Here is a 14,315-nt window from a genome sequence, read left to right as displayed (position 1 = left end):
CCTCCTCTTGCATATAAGACAATATTTCAGATCTGCATATGAAAACAACACGCCTACCTTTGTTGCACATAGCTGCCTGCCTGTCTCTAGTTACCCCACTGGCTGTAGCTGCGTCCCTTCCGACATGGAATAACACCAACTGTAACGATAAACTGAAAATTAACAGTATAAACCTGCATCATTTTGGACTCTGGTATTTGCTGAATCCGGGTGACCTGACAATCGATGGTGGTGCCGCTGGTGATTCTGGCCTTCTTGGAATCTGTTGGGCCTATGTGTTAGCTCACACATCACTTGGGTATCCATGGTAACTACCACAACATGGTCATCTGCAGTTTACATCTAGCCCGTGGCATTGAATGGCATTTTAAAAGTGCTAAGGGTCCTGGTGCAATAATCCTCCCATGAGGATCAGCCTCAACGGCTTTGTAGATTGCACTCATGTCAGCAACTCCATATACATTTTTTTTTCTTCATGCTTCTTTCTTCATCCTTTTTTCTTTCTGTCATTCAGACTTTCATTCATTCGATCTCTCTCACTCACTTGCTTTAACTCATTTGTTCTCACTCACTCACTCACTCAATCACTCACTCACTCATTCACTCTCACTCACTCTCACTCTCTCACTCACTCGCTCACTAAGTCAGTCTCTCTCTCTCTCTCTCTTTTTCTTTTTATATATATTTTTTTCCGTCTTCTTCTTCTTCTTCTTCAGACCCTGTCATAGCACTAATGCCTTTCCAATACCACCAGCAGATGGAGACACTCCATTGCAACATTGGTTGTGAGCAGCAGTTTCTAAAAACAAATGCCTCATGGCGGATTTCCCATCCATCAATGGATGGTAAATTTTGTTTTTATCATTCACTGACCACAGAAACCAATGCATGGTCAAGCAACAGCAATGACACACCCTTGTGTATAGGCATGAGACCCTCATGTCATTTAACAGGATTCAGCACCACCCACAAGACAGCTACCTGTCATGTCCTGTCAAACCTGCACAGGTGTGCTAGATTATTATTATTTAGTTTTATTTTATTTTTTTACACCAATCAGTGTGCAAACATGGTCATTAAAACGCTAAATGAATAGACGTTCATAAACCAGTCAGTGCAACTCATCATTTTGGTCTCCAATTCTCAAACTCAAATTCTCACCCACGGAGGATTAAATGAGAATCTTTCTTGTTTAACACTGGAATGGGGTGGTGCACTGTTCACTACCCGAAGATACTGCCACATCGGGTCAATGCATAGGGCGACAGAAGCAAGCTTCCAAATCAGCTCCCTTTCTCAAAAATCCATTTAATTTATGGTCCCCAGATAGGGAACGTATGTATCAGTATGTGCTCACAAGTCACCCAAGTGCAAGTATTCACACAAAAAAAAACGTGCCTCAGGATGCGATCTGTCGCAAGATCCTTTCTTTTTTTACACTTGATCTAAGCCAAAAGGCCTAGAGGGGATAACCGGGAAAGGGGTGGACCCAACCATGTCCCCTTCATGAGCACTCACATTACTCATAGGAATGGAAGGAAGGCTGGCAGCCAACCAGCCTCCCATACACTTTCTGGGTGGGTGGCAGTCAGCCACCCATACATACATACAGCACAGGCTAAACCCACATCATCACTTAAAAAAAGGACAGGCGACCATTGCACTCTGATGGAGCATTTAGCAATGCAATCCATAGCCTGGCTTTTGCATGAACCCCCATCACTCCTCCTCTTGCATATAAGACAATATTTCAGATCTGCATATGAAAACAACACGCCTACCTTTGTTGCACATAGCTGCCTGCCTGTCTCTAGTTACCCCACTGGCTGTAGCTGCGTCCCTTCCGACATGGAATAACACCAACTGTAACGATAAACTGAAAATTAACAGTATAAACCTGCATCATTTTGGACTCTGGTATTTGCTGAATCCGGGTGACCTGACAATCGATGGTGGTGCCGCTGGTGATTCTGGCCTTCTTGGAATCTGTTGGGCCTATGTGTTAGCTCACACATCACTTGGGTATCCATGGTAACTACCACAACATGGTCATCTGCAGTTTACATCTAGCCCGTGGCATTGAATGGCATTTTAAAAGTGCTAAGGGTCCTGGTGCAATAATCCTCCCATGAGGATCAGCCTCAACGGCTTTGTAGATTGCACTCATGTCAGCAACTCCATATACATTTTTTTTTCTTCATGCTTCTTTCTTCATCCTTTTTTCTTTCTGTCATTCAGACTTTCATTCATTCGATCTCTCTCACTCACTTGCTTTAACTCATTTGTTCTCACTCACTCACTCAATCACTCACTCACTCATTCACTCTCACTCACTCTCACTCTCTCACTCACTCGCTCACTAAGTCAGTCTCTCTCTCTCTCTCTCTTTTTCTTTTTATATATATTTTTTTCCGTCTTCTTCTTCTTCTTCTTCTTCTTCTTCTTCAGACCCTGTCATAGCACTAATGCCTTTCCAATACCACCAGCAGATGGAGACACTCCATTGCAACATTGGTTGTGAGCAGCAGTTTCTAAAAACAAATGCCTCATGGCGGATTTCCCATCCATCAATGGATGGTAAATTTTGTTTTTATCATTCACTGACCACAGAAACCAATGCATGGTCAAGCAACAGCAATGACACACCCTTGTGTATAGGCATGAGACCCTCATGTCATTTAACAGGATTCAGCACCACCCACAAGACAGCTACCTGTCATGTCATGTCAAACCTGCACAGGTGTGCTAGATTATTATTATTTAGTTTTATTTTATTTTTTTACACCAATCAGTGTGCAAACATGGTCATTAAAACGCTAAATGAATAGACGTTCATAAACCAGTCAGTGCAACTCATCATTTTGGTCTCCAATTCTCAAACTCAAATTCTCACCCACGGAGGATTAAATGAGAATCTTTCTTGTTTAACACTGGAATGGGGTGGTGCACTGTTCACTACCCGAAGATACTGCCACATCGGGTCAATGCATAGGGCGACAGAAGCAAGCTTCCAAATCAGCTCCCTTTCTCAAAAATCCATTTAATTTATGGTCCCCAGATAGGGAACGTATGTATCAGTATGTGCTCACAAGTCACCCAAGTGCAAGTATTCACACAAAAAAAAACGTGCCTCAGGATGCGATCTGTCGCAAGATCCTTTCTTTTTTTACACTTGATCTAAGCCAAAAGGCCTAGAGGGGATAACCGGGAAAGGGGTGGACCCAACCATGTCCCCTTCATGAGCACTCACATTACTCATAGGAATGGAAGGAAGGCTGGCAGCCAACCAGCCTCCCATACACTTTCTGGGTGGGTGGCAGTCAGCCACCCATACATACATACAGCACAGGCTAAACCCACATCATCACTTAAAAAAAGGACAGGCGACCATTGCACTCTGATGGAGCATTTAGCAATGCAATCCATAGCCTGGCTTTTGCATGAACCCCCATCACTCCTCCTCTTGCATATAAGACAATATTTCAGATCTGCATATGAAAACAACACGCCTACCTTTGTTGCACATAGCTGCCTGCCTGTCTCTAGTTACCCCACTGGCTGTAGCTGCGTCCCTTCCGACATGGAATAACACCAACTGTAACGATAAACTGAAAATTAACAGTATAAACCTGCATCATTTTGGACTCTGGTATTTGCTGAATCCGGGTGACCTGACAATCGATGGTGGTGCCGCTGGTGATTCTGGCCTTCTTGGAATCTGTTGGGCCTATGTGTTAGCTCACACATCACTTGGGTATCCATGGTAACTACCACAACATGGTCATCTGCAGTTTACATCTAGCCCGTGGCATTGAATGGCATTTTAAAAGTGCTAAGGGTCCTGGTGCAATAATCCTCCCATGAGGATCAGCCTCAACGGCTTTGTAGATTGCACTCATGTCAGCAACTCCATATACATTTTTTTTTCTTCATGCTTCTTTCTTCATCCTTTTTTCTTTCTGTCATTCAGACTTTCATTCATTCGATCTCTCTCACTCACTTGCTTTAACTCATTTGTTCTCACTCACTCACTCACTCACTCACTCAATCACTCACTCACTCATTCACTCTCACTCACTCTCACTCTCTCACTCACTCGCTCACTAAGTCAGTCTCTCTCTCTCTCTCTCTTTTTCTTTTTATATATATTTTTTTCCGTCTTCTTCTTCTTCTTCTTCTTCAGACCCTGTCATAGCACTAATGCCTTTCCAATACCACCAGCAGATGGAGACACTCCATTGCAACATTGGTTGTGAGCAGCAGTTTCTAAAAACAAATGCCTCATGGCGGATTTCCCATCCATCAATGGATGGTAAATTTTGTTTTTATCATTCACTGACCACAGAAACCAATGCATGGTCAAGCAACAGCAATGACACACCCTTGTGTATAGGCATGAGACCCTCATGTCATTTAACAGGATTCAGCACCACCCACAAGACAGCTACCTGTCATGTCATGTCAAACCTGCACAGGTGTGCTAGATTATTATTATTTAGTTTTATTTTATTTTTTTACACCAATCAGTGTGCAAACATGGTCATTAAAACGCTAAATGAATAGACGTTCATAAACCAGTCAGTGCAACTCATCATTTTGGTCTCCAATTCTCAAACTCAAATTCTCACCCACGGAGGATTAAATGAGAATCTTTCTTGTTTAACACTGGAATGGGGTGGTGCACTGTTCACTACCCGAAGATACTGCCACATCGGGTCAATGCATAGGGCGACAGAAGCAAGCTTCCAAATCAGCTCCCTTTCTCAAAAATCCATTTAATTTATGGTCCCCAGATAGGGAACGTATGTATCAGTATGTGCTCACAAGTCACCCAAGTGCAAGTATTCACACAAAAAAAAACGTGCCTCAGGATGCGATCTGTCGCAAGATCCTTTCTTTTTTTACACTTGATCTAAGCCAAAAGGCCTAGAGGGGATAACCGGGAAAGGGGTGGACCCAACCATGTCCCCTTCATGAGCACTCACATTACTCATAGGAATGGAAGGAAGGCTGGCAGCCAACCAGCCTCCCATACACTTTCTGGGTGGGTGGCAGTCAGCCACCCATACATACATACAGCACAGGCTAAACCCACATCATCACTTAAAAAAAGGACAGGCGACCATTGCACTCTGATGGAGCATTTAGCAATGCAATCCATAGCCTGGCTTTTGCATGAACCCCCATCACTCCTCCTCTTGCATATAAGACAATATTTCAGATCTGCATATGAAAACAACACGCCTACCTTTGTTGCACATAGCTGCCTGCCTGTCTCTAGTTACCCCACTGGCTGTAGCTGCGTCCCTTCCGACATGGAATAACACCAACTGTAACGATAAACTGAAAATTAACAGTATAAACCTGCATCATTTTGGACTCTGGTATTTGCTGAATCCGGGTGACCTGACAATCGATGGTGGTGCCGCTGGTGATTCTGGCCTTCTTGGAATCTGTTGGGCCTATGTGTTAGCTCACACATCACTTGGGTATCCATGGTAACTACCACAACATGGTCATCTGCAGTTTACATCTAGCCCGTGGCATTGAATGGCATTTTAAAAGTGCTAAGGGTCCTGGTGCAATAATCCTCCCATGAGGATCAGCCTCAACGGCTTTGTAGATTGCACTCATGTCAGCAACTCCATATACATTTTTTTTTCTTCATGCTTCTTTCTTCATCCTTTTTTCTTTCTGTCATTCAGACTTTCATTCATTCGATCTCTCTCACTCACTTGCTTTAACTCATTTGTTCTCACTCACTCACTCACTCACTCACTCAATCACTCACTCATTCACTCTCACTCACTCTCACTCTCTCACTCACTCGCTCACTAAGTCAGTCTCTCTCTCTCTCTCTCTCTTTTTCTTTTTATATATATTTTTTTCCGTCTTCTTCTTCTTCTTCTTCTTCTTCAGACCCTGTCATAGCACTAATGCCTTTCCAATACCACCAGCAGATGGAGACACTCCATTGCAACATTGGTTGTGAGCAGCAGTTTCTAAAAACAAATGCCTCATGGCGGATTTCCCATCCATCAATGGATGGTAAATTTTGTTTTTATCATTCACTGACCACAGAAACCAATGCATGGTCAAGCAACAGCAATGACACACCCTTGTGTATAGGCATGAGACCCTCATGTCATTTAACAGGATTCAGCACCACCCACAAGACAGCTACCTGTCATGTCATGTCAAACCTGCACAGGTGTGCTAGATTATTATTATTTAGTTTTATTTAATTTTTTTACACCAATCAGTGTGCAAACATGGTCATTAAAACGCTAAATGAATAGACGTTCATAAACCAGTCAGTGCAACTCATCATTTTGGTCTCCAATTCTCAAACTCAAATTCTCACCCACGGAGGATTAAATGAGAATCTTTCTTGTTTAACACTGGAATGGGGTGGTGCACTGTTCACTACCCGAAGATACTGCCACATCGGGTCAATGCATAGGGCGACAGAAGCAAGCTTCCAAATCAGCTCCCTTTCTCAAAAATCCATTTAATTTATGGTCCCCAGATAGGGAACGTATGTATCAGTATGTGCTCACAAGTCACCCAAGTGCAAGTATTCACACAAAAAAAAACGTGCCTCAGGATGCGATCTGTCGCAAGATCCTTTCTTTTTTTACACTTGATCTAAGCCAAAAGGCCTAGAGGGGATAACCGGGAAAGGGGTGGACCCAACCATGTCCCCTTCATGAGCACTCACATTACTCATAGGAATGGAAGGAAGGCTGGCAGCCAACCAGCCTCCCATACACTTTCTGGGTGGGTGGCAGTCAGCCACCCATACATACATACAGCACAGGCTAAACCCACATCATCACTTAAAAAAAGGACAGGCGACCATTGCACTCTGATGGAGCATTTAGCAATGCAATCCATAGCCTGGCTTTTGCATGAACCCCCATCACTCCTCCTCTTGCATATAAGACAATATTTCAGATCTGCATATGAAAACAACACGCCTACCTTTGTTGCACATAGCTGCCTGCCTGTCTCTAGTTACCCCACTGGCTGTAGCTGCGTCCCTTCCGACATGGAATAACACCAACTGTAACGATAAACTGAAAATTAACAGTATAAACCTGCATCATTTTGGACTCTGGTATTTGCTGAATCCGGGTGACCTGACAATCGATGGTGGTGCCGCTGGTGATTCTGGCCTTCTTGGAATCTGTTGGGCCTATGTGTTAGCTCACACATCACTTGGGTATCCATGGTAACTACCACAACATGGTCATCTGCAGTTTACATCTAGCCCGTGGCATTGAATGGCATTTTAAAAGTGCTAAGGGTCCTGGTGCAATAATCCTCCCATGAGGATCAGCCTCAACGGCTTTGTAGATTGCACTCATGTCAGCAACTCCATATACATTTTTTTTTCTTCATGCTTCTTTCTTCATCCTTTTTTCTTTCTGTCATTCAGACTTTCATTCATTCGATCTCTCTCACTCACTTGCTTTAACTCATTTGTTCTCACTCACTCACTCACTCACTCAATCACTCACTCACTCATTCACTCTCACTCACTCTCACTCTCTCACTCACTCGCTCACTAAGTCAGTCTCTCTCTCTCTCTCTCTTTTTCTTTTTATATATATTTTTTTCCGTCTTCTTCTTCTTCTTCTTCTTCTTCTTCTTCTTCAGACCCTGTCATAGCACTAATGCCTTTCCAATACCACCAGCAGATGGAGACACTCCATTGCAACATTGGTTGTGAGCAGCAGTTTCTAAAAACAAATGCCTCATGGCGGATTTCCCATCCATCAATGGATGGTAAATTTTGTTTTTATCATTCACTGACCACAGAAACCAATGCATGGTCAAGCAACAGCAATGACACACCCTTGTGTATAGGCATGAGACCCTCATGTCATTTAACAGGATTCAGCACCACCCACAAGACAGCTACCTGTCATGTCATGTCAAACCTGCACAGGTGTGCTAGATTATTATTATTTAGTTTTATTTTATTTTTTTACACCAATCAGTGTGCAAACATGGTCATTAAAACGCTAAATGAATAGACGTTCATAAACCAGTCAGTGCAACTCATCATTTTGGTCTCCAATTCTCAAACTCAAATTCTCACCCACGGAGGATTAAATGAGAATCTTTCTTGTTTAACACTGGAATGGGGTGGTGCACTGTTCACTACCCGAAGATACTGCCACATCGGGTCAATGCATAGGGCGACAGAAGCAAGCTTCCAAATCAGCTCCCTTTCTCAAAAATCCATTTAATTTATGGTCCCCAGATAGGGAACGTATGTATCAGTATGTGCTCACAAGTCACCCAAGTGCAAGTATTCACACAAAAAAAACGTGCCTCAGGATGCGATCTGTCGCAAGATCCTTTCTTTTTTTACACTTGATCTAAGCCAAAAGGCCTAGAGGGGATAACCGGGAAAGGGGTGGACCCAACCATGTCCCCTTCATGAGCACTCACATTACTCATAGGAATGGAAGGAAGGCTGGCAGCCAACCAGCCTCCCATACACTTTCTGGGTGGGTGGCAGTCAGCCACCCATACATACATACAGCACAGGCTAAACCCACATCATCACTTAAAAAAAGGACAGGCGACCATTGCACTCTGATGGAGCATTTAGCAATGCAATCCATAGCCTGGCTTTTGCATGAACCCCCATCACTCCTCCTCTTGCATATAAGACAATATTTCAGATCTGCATATGAAAACAACACGCCTACCTTTGTTGCACATAGCTGCCTGCCTGTCTCTAGTTACCCCACTGGCTGTAGCTGCGTCCCTTCCGACATGGAATAACACCAACTGTAACGATAAACTGAAAATTAACAGTATAAACCTGCATCATTTTGGACTCTGGTATTTGCTGAATCCGGGTGACCTGACAATCGATGGTGGTGCCGCTGGTGATTCTGGCCTTCTTGGAATCTGTTGGGCCTATGTGTTAGCTCACACATCACTTGGGTATCCATGGTAACTACCACAACATGGTCATCTGCAGTTTACATCTAGCCCGTGGCATTGAATGGCATTTTAAAAGTGCTAAGGGTCCTGGTGCAATAATCCTCCCATGAGGATCAGCCTCAACGGCTTTGTAGATTGCACTCATGTCAGCAACTCCATATACATTTTTTTTTCTTCATGCTTCTTTCTTCATCCTTTTTTCTTTCTGTCATTCAGACTTTCATTCATTCGATCTCTCTCACTCACTTGCTTTAACTCATTTGTTCTCACTCACTCACTCACTCAATCACTCACTCACTCATTCACTCTCACTCACTCTCACTCTCTCACTCACTCGCTCACTAAGTCAGTCTCTCTCTCTCTCTCTCTTTTTCTTTTTATATATATTTTTTTCCGTCTTCTTCTTCTTCTTCTTCTTCTTCAGACCCTGTCATAGCACTAATGCCTTTCCAATACCACCAGCAGATGGAGACACTCCATTGCAACATTGGTTGTGAGCAGCAGTTTCTAAAAACAAATGCCTCATGGCGGATTTCCCATCCATCAATGGATGGTAAATTTTGTTTTTATCATTCACTGACCACAGAAACCAATGCATGGTCAAGCAACAGCAATGACACACCCTTGTGTATAGGCATGAGACCCTCATGTCATTTAACAGGATTCAGCACCACCCACAAGACAGCTACCTGTCATGTCATGTCAAACCTGCACAGGTGTGCTAGATTATTATTATTTAGTTTTATTTAATTTTTTTACACCAATCAGTGTGCAAACATGGTCATTAAAACGCTAAATGAATAGACGTTCATAAACCAGTCAGTGCAACTCATCATTTTGGTCTCCAATTCTCAAACTCAAATTCTCACCCACGGAGGATTAAATGAGAATCTTTCTTGTTTAACACTGGAATGGGGTGGTGCACTGTTCACTACCCGAAGATACTGCCACATCGGGTCAATGCATAGGGCGACAGAAGCAAGCTTCCAAATCAGCTCCCTTTCTCAAAAATCCATTTAATTTATGGTCCCCAGATAGGGAACGTATGTATCAGTATGTGCTCACAAGTCACCCAAGTGCAAGTATTCACACAAAAAAAAACGTGCCTCAGGATGCGATCTGTCGCAAGATCCTTTCTTTTTTTACACTTGATCTAAGCCAAAAGGCCTAGAGGGGATAACCGGGAAAGGGGTGGACCCAACCATGTCCCCTTCATGAGCACTCACATTACTCATAGGAATGGAAGGAAGGCTGGCAGCCAACCAGCCTCCCATACACTTTCTGGGTGGGTGGCAGTCAGCCACCCATACATACATACAGCACAGGCTAAACCCACATCATCACTTAAAAAAAGGACAGGCGACCATTGCACTCTGATGGAGCATTTAGCAATGCAATCCATAGCCTGGCTTTTGCATGAACCCCCATCACTCCTCCTCTTGCATATAAGACAATATTTCAGATCTGCATATGAAAACAACACGCCTACCTTTGTTGCACATAGCTGCCTGCCTGTCTCTAGTTACCCCACTGGCTGTAGCTGCGTCCCTTCCGACATGGAATAACACCAACTGTAACGATAAACTGAAAATTAACAGTATAAACCTGCATCATTTTGGACTCTGGTATTTGCTGAATCCGGGTGACCTGACAATCGATGGTGGTGCCGCTGGTGATTCTGGCCTTCTTGGAATCTGTTGGGCCTATGTGTTAGCTCACACATCACTTGGGTATCCATGGTAACTACCACAACATGGTCATCTGCAGTTTACATCTAGCCCGTGGCATTGAATGGCATTTTAAAAGTGCTAAGGGTCCTGGTGCAATAATCCTCCCATGAGGATCAGCCTCAACGGCTTTGTAGATTGCACTCATGTCAGCAACTCCATATACATTTTTTTTTCTTCATGCTTCTTTCTTCATCCTTTTTTCTTTCTGTCATTCAGACTTTCATTCATTCGATCTCTCTCACTCACTTGCTTTAACTCATTTGTTCTCACTCACTCACTCACTCAATCAATCACTCACTCACTCATTCACTCTCACTCACTCTCACTCTCTCACTCACTCGCTCACTAAGTCAGTCTCTCTCTCTCTCTCTCTTTTTCTTTTTATATATATTTTTTTCCGTCTTCTTCTTCTTCTTCTTCTTCTTCTTCTTCTTCTTCAGACCCTGTCATAGCACTAATGCCTTTCCAATACCACCAGCAGATGGAGACACTCCATTGCAACATTGGTTGTGAGCAGCAGTTTCTAAAAACAAATGCCTCATGGCGGATTTCCCATCCATCAATGGATGGTAAATTTTGTTTTTATCATTCACTGACCACAGAAACCAATGCATGGTCAAGCAACAGCAATGACACACCCTTGTGTATAGGCATGAGACCCTCATGTCATTTAACAGGATTCAGCACCACCCACAAGACAGCTACCTGTCATGTCATGTCAAACCTGCACAGGTGTGCTAGATTATTATTATTTAGTTTTATTTAATTTTTTTACACCAATCAGTGTGCAAACATGGTCATTAAAACGCTAAATGAATAGACGTTCATAAACCAGTCAGTGCAACTCATCATTTTGGTCTCCAATTCTCAAACTCAAATTCTCACCCACGGAGGATTAAATGAGAATCTTTCTTGTTTAACACTGGAATGGGGTGGTGCACTGTTCACTACCCGAAGATACTGCCACATCGGGTCAATGCATAGGGCGACAGAAGCAAGCTTCCAAATCAGCTCCCTTTCTCAAAAATCCATTTAATTTATGGTCCCCAGATAGGGAACGTATGTATCAGTATGTGCTCACAAGTCACCCAAGTGCAAGTATTCACACAAAAAAAAACGTGCCTCAGGATGCGATCTGTCGCAAGATCCTTTCTTTTTTTACACTTGATCTAAGCCAAAAGGCCTAGAGGGGATAACCGGGAAAGGGGTGGACCCAACCATGTCCCCTTCATGAGCACTCACATTACTCATAGGAATGGAAGGAAGGCTGGCAGCCAACCAGCCTCCCATACACTTTCTGGGTGGGTGGCAGTCAGCCACCCATACATACATACAGCACAGGCTAAACCCACATCATCACTTAAAAAAAGGACAGGCGACCATTGCACTCTGATGGAGCATTTAGCAATGCAATCCATAGCCTGGCTTTTGCATGAACCCCCATCACTCCTCCTCTTGCATATAAGACAATATTTCAGATCTGCATATGAAAACAACACGCCTACCTTTGTTGCACATAGCTGCCTGCCTGTCTCTAGTTACCCCACTGGCTGTAGCTGCGTCCCTTCCGACATGGAATAACACCAACTGTAACGATAAACTGAAAATTAACAGTATAAACCTGCATCATTTTGGACTCTGGTATTTGCTGAATCCGGGTGACCTGACAATCGATGGTGGTGCCGCTGGTGATTCTGGCCTTCTTGGAATCTGTTGGGCCTATGTGTTAGCTCACACATCACTTGGGTATCCATGGTAACTACCACAACATGGTCATCTGCAGTTTACATCTAGCCCGTGGCATTGAATGGCATTTTAAAAGTGCTAAGGGTCCTGGTGCAATAATCCTCCCATGAGGATCAGCCTCAACGGCTTTGTAGATTGCACTCATGTCAGCAACTCCATATACATTTTTTTTTCTTCATGCTTCTTTCTTCATCCTTTTTTCTTTCTGTCATTCAGACTTTCATTCATTCGATCTCTCTCACTCACTTGCTTTAACTCATTTGTTCTCACTCACTCACTCACTCACTCAATCACTCACTCACTCATTCACTCTCACTCACTCTCACTCTCTCACTCACTCGCTCACTAAGTCAGTCTCTCTCTCTCTCTCTCTTTTTCTTTTTATATATATTTTTTTCCGTCTTCTTCTTCTTCTTCTTCTTCTTCTTCAGACCCTGTCATAGCACTAATGCCTTTCCAATACCACCAGCAGATGGAGACACTCCATTGCAACATTGGTTGTGAGCAGCAGTTTCTAAAAACAAATGCCTCATGGCGGATTTCCCATCCATCAATGGATGGTAAATTTTGTTTTTATCATTCACTGACCACAGAAACCAATGCATGGTCAAGCAACAGCAATGACACACCCTTGTGTATAGGCATGAGACCCTCATGTCATTTAACAGGATTCAGCACCACCCACAAGACAGCTACCTGTCATGTCATGTCAAACCTGCACAGGTGTGCTAGATTATTATTATTTAGTTTTATTTAATTTTTTTACACCAATCAGTGTGCAAACATGGTCATTAAAACGCTAAATGAATAGACGTTCATAAACCAGTCAGTGCAACTCATCATTTTGGTCTCCAATTCTCAAACTCAAATTCTCACCCACGGAGGATTAAATGAGAATCTTTCTTGTTTAACACTGGAATGGGGTGGTGCACTGTTCACTACCCGAAGATACTGCCACATCGGGTCAATGCATAGGGCGACAGAAGCAAGCTTCCAAATCAGCTCCCTTTCTCAAAAATCCATTTAATTTATGGTCCCCAGATAGGGAACGTATGTATCAGTATGTGCTCACAAGTCACCCAAGTGCAAGTATTCACACAAAAAAAAACGTGCCTCAGGATGCGATCTGTCGCAAGATCCTTTCTTTTTTTACACTTGATCTAAGCCAAAAGGCCTAGAGGGGATAACCGGGAAAGGGGTGGACCCAACCATGTCCCCTTCATGAGCACTCACATTACTCATAGGAATGGAAGGAAGGCTGGCAGCCAACCAGCCTCCCATACACTTTCTGGGTGGGTGGCAGTCAGCCACCCATACATACATACAGCACAGGCTAAACCCACATCATCACTTAAAAAAAGGACAGGCGACCATTGCACTCTGATGGAGCATTTAGCAATGCAATCCATAGCCTGGCTTTTGCATGAACCCCCATCACTCCTCCTCTTGCATATAAGACAATATTTCAGATCTGCATATGAAAACAACACGCCTACCTTTGTTGCACATAGCTGCCTGCCTGTCTCTAGTTACCCCACTGGCTGTAGCTGCGTCCCTTCCGACATGGAATAACACCAACTGTAACGATAAACTGAAAATTAACAGTATAAACCTGCATCATTTTGGACTCTGGTATTTGCTGAATCCGGGTGACCTGACAATCGATGGTGGTGCCGCTGGTGATTCTGGCCTTCTTGGAATCTGTTGGGCCTATGTGTTAGCTCACACATCACTTGGGTATCCATGGTAACTACCACAACATGGTCATCTGCAGTTTACATCTAGCCCGTGGCATTGAATGGCATTTTAAAAGTGCTAAGGGTCCTGGTGCAATAATCCTCCCATGAGGATCAGCCTCAACGGCTTTGTAGA

The 14,315-nt window shown here is 43.4% G+C and overlaps 8 pseudogenes; all 8 read right to left on the bottom strand.

Moving 5' to 3' along the window:
- Positions 1–1,206: 1,206 nt before the first annotated feature.
- On the bottom strand, positions 1,207–1,470 carry LOC130328110 (U2 spliceosomal RNA; annotated as a pseudogene).
- Positions 1,471–2,938: 1,468 nt separating this feature from the next.
- On the bottom strand, positions 2,939–3,202 carry LOC130328109 (U2 spliceosomal RNA; annotated as a pseudogene).
- A 1,471-nt stretch (positions 3,203–4,673) lies between these two features.
- LOC130328108 (U2 spliceosomal RNA) lies at positions 4,674–4,937 on the bottom strand (annotated as a pseudogene).
- A 1,472-nt stretch (positions 4,938–6,409) lies between these two features.
- Positions 6,410–6,673, bottom strand: LOC130328107 (U2 spliceosomal RNA; annotated as a pseudogene).
- A 1,479-nt stretch (positions 6,674–8,152) lies between these two features.
- Positions 8,153–8,415, bottom strand: LOC130327948 (U2 spliceosomal RNA; annotated as a pseudogene).
- Positions 8,416–9,881: 1,466 nt separating this feature from the next.
- LOC130328106 (U2 spliceosomal RNA) lies at positions 9,882–10,145 on the bottom strand (annotated as a pseudogene).
- A 1,482-nt stretch (positions 10,146–11,627) lies between these two features.
- Positions 11,628–11,891, bottom strand: LOC130328104 (U2 spliceosomal RNA; annotated as a pseudogene).
- Positions 11,892–13,364: 1,473 nt separating this feature from the next.
- LOC130328102 (U2 spliceosomal RNA) lies at positions 13,365–13,628 on the bottom strand (annotated as a pseudogene).
- Positions 13,629–14,315: the final 687 nt, after the last annotated feature.

This window comes from Hyla sarda, unplaced genomic scaffold (assembly GCF_029499605.1).
Source record: "Hyla sarda isolate aHylSar1 unplaced genomic scaffold, aHylSar1.hap1 scaffold_304, whole genome shotgun sequence".
In the NCBI taxonomy this organism is placed as follows: domain Eukaryota; kingdom Metazoa; phylum Chordata; class Amphibia; order Anura; family Hylidae; genus Hyla; species Hyla sarda.
This window is presented reverse-complemented; position numbering and strand designations above follow the sequence as displayed.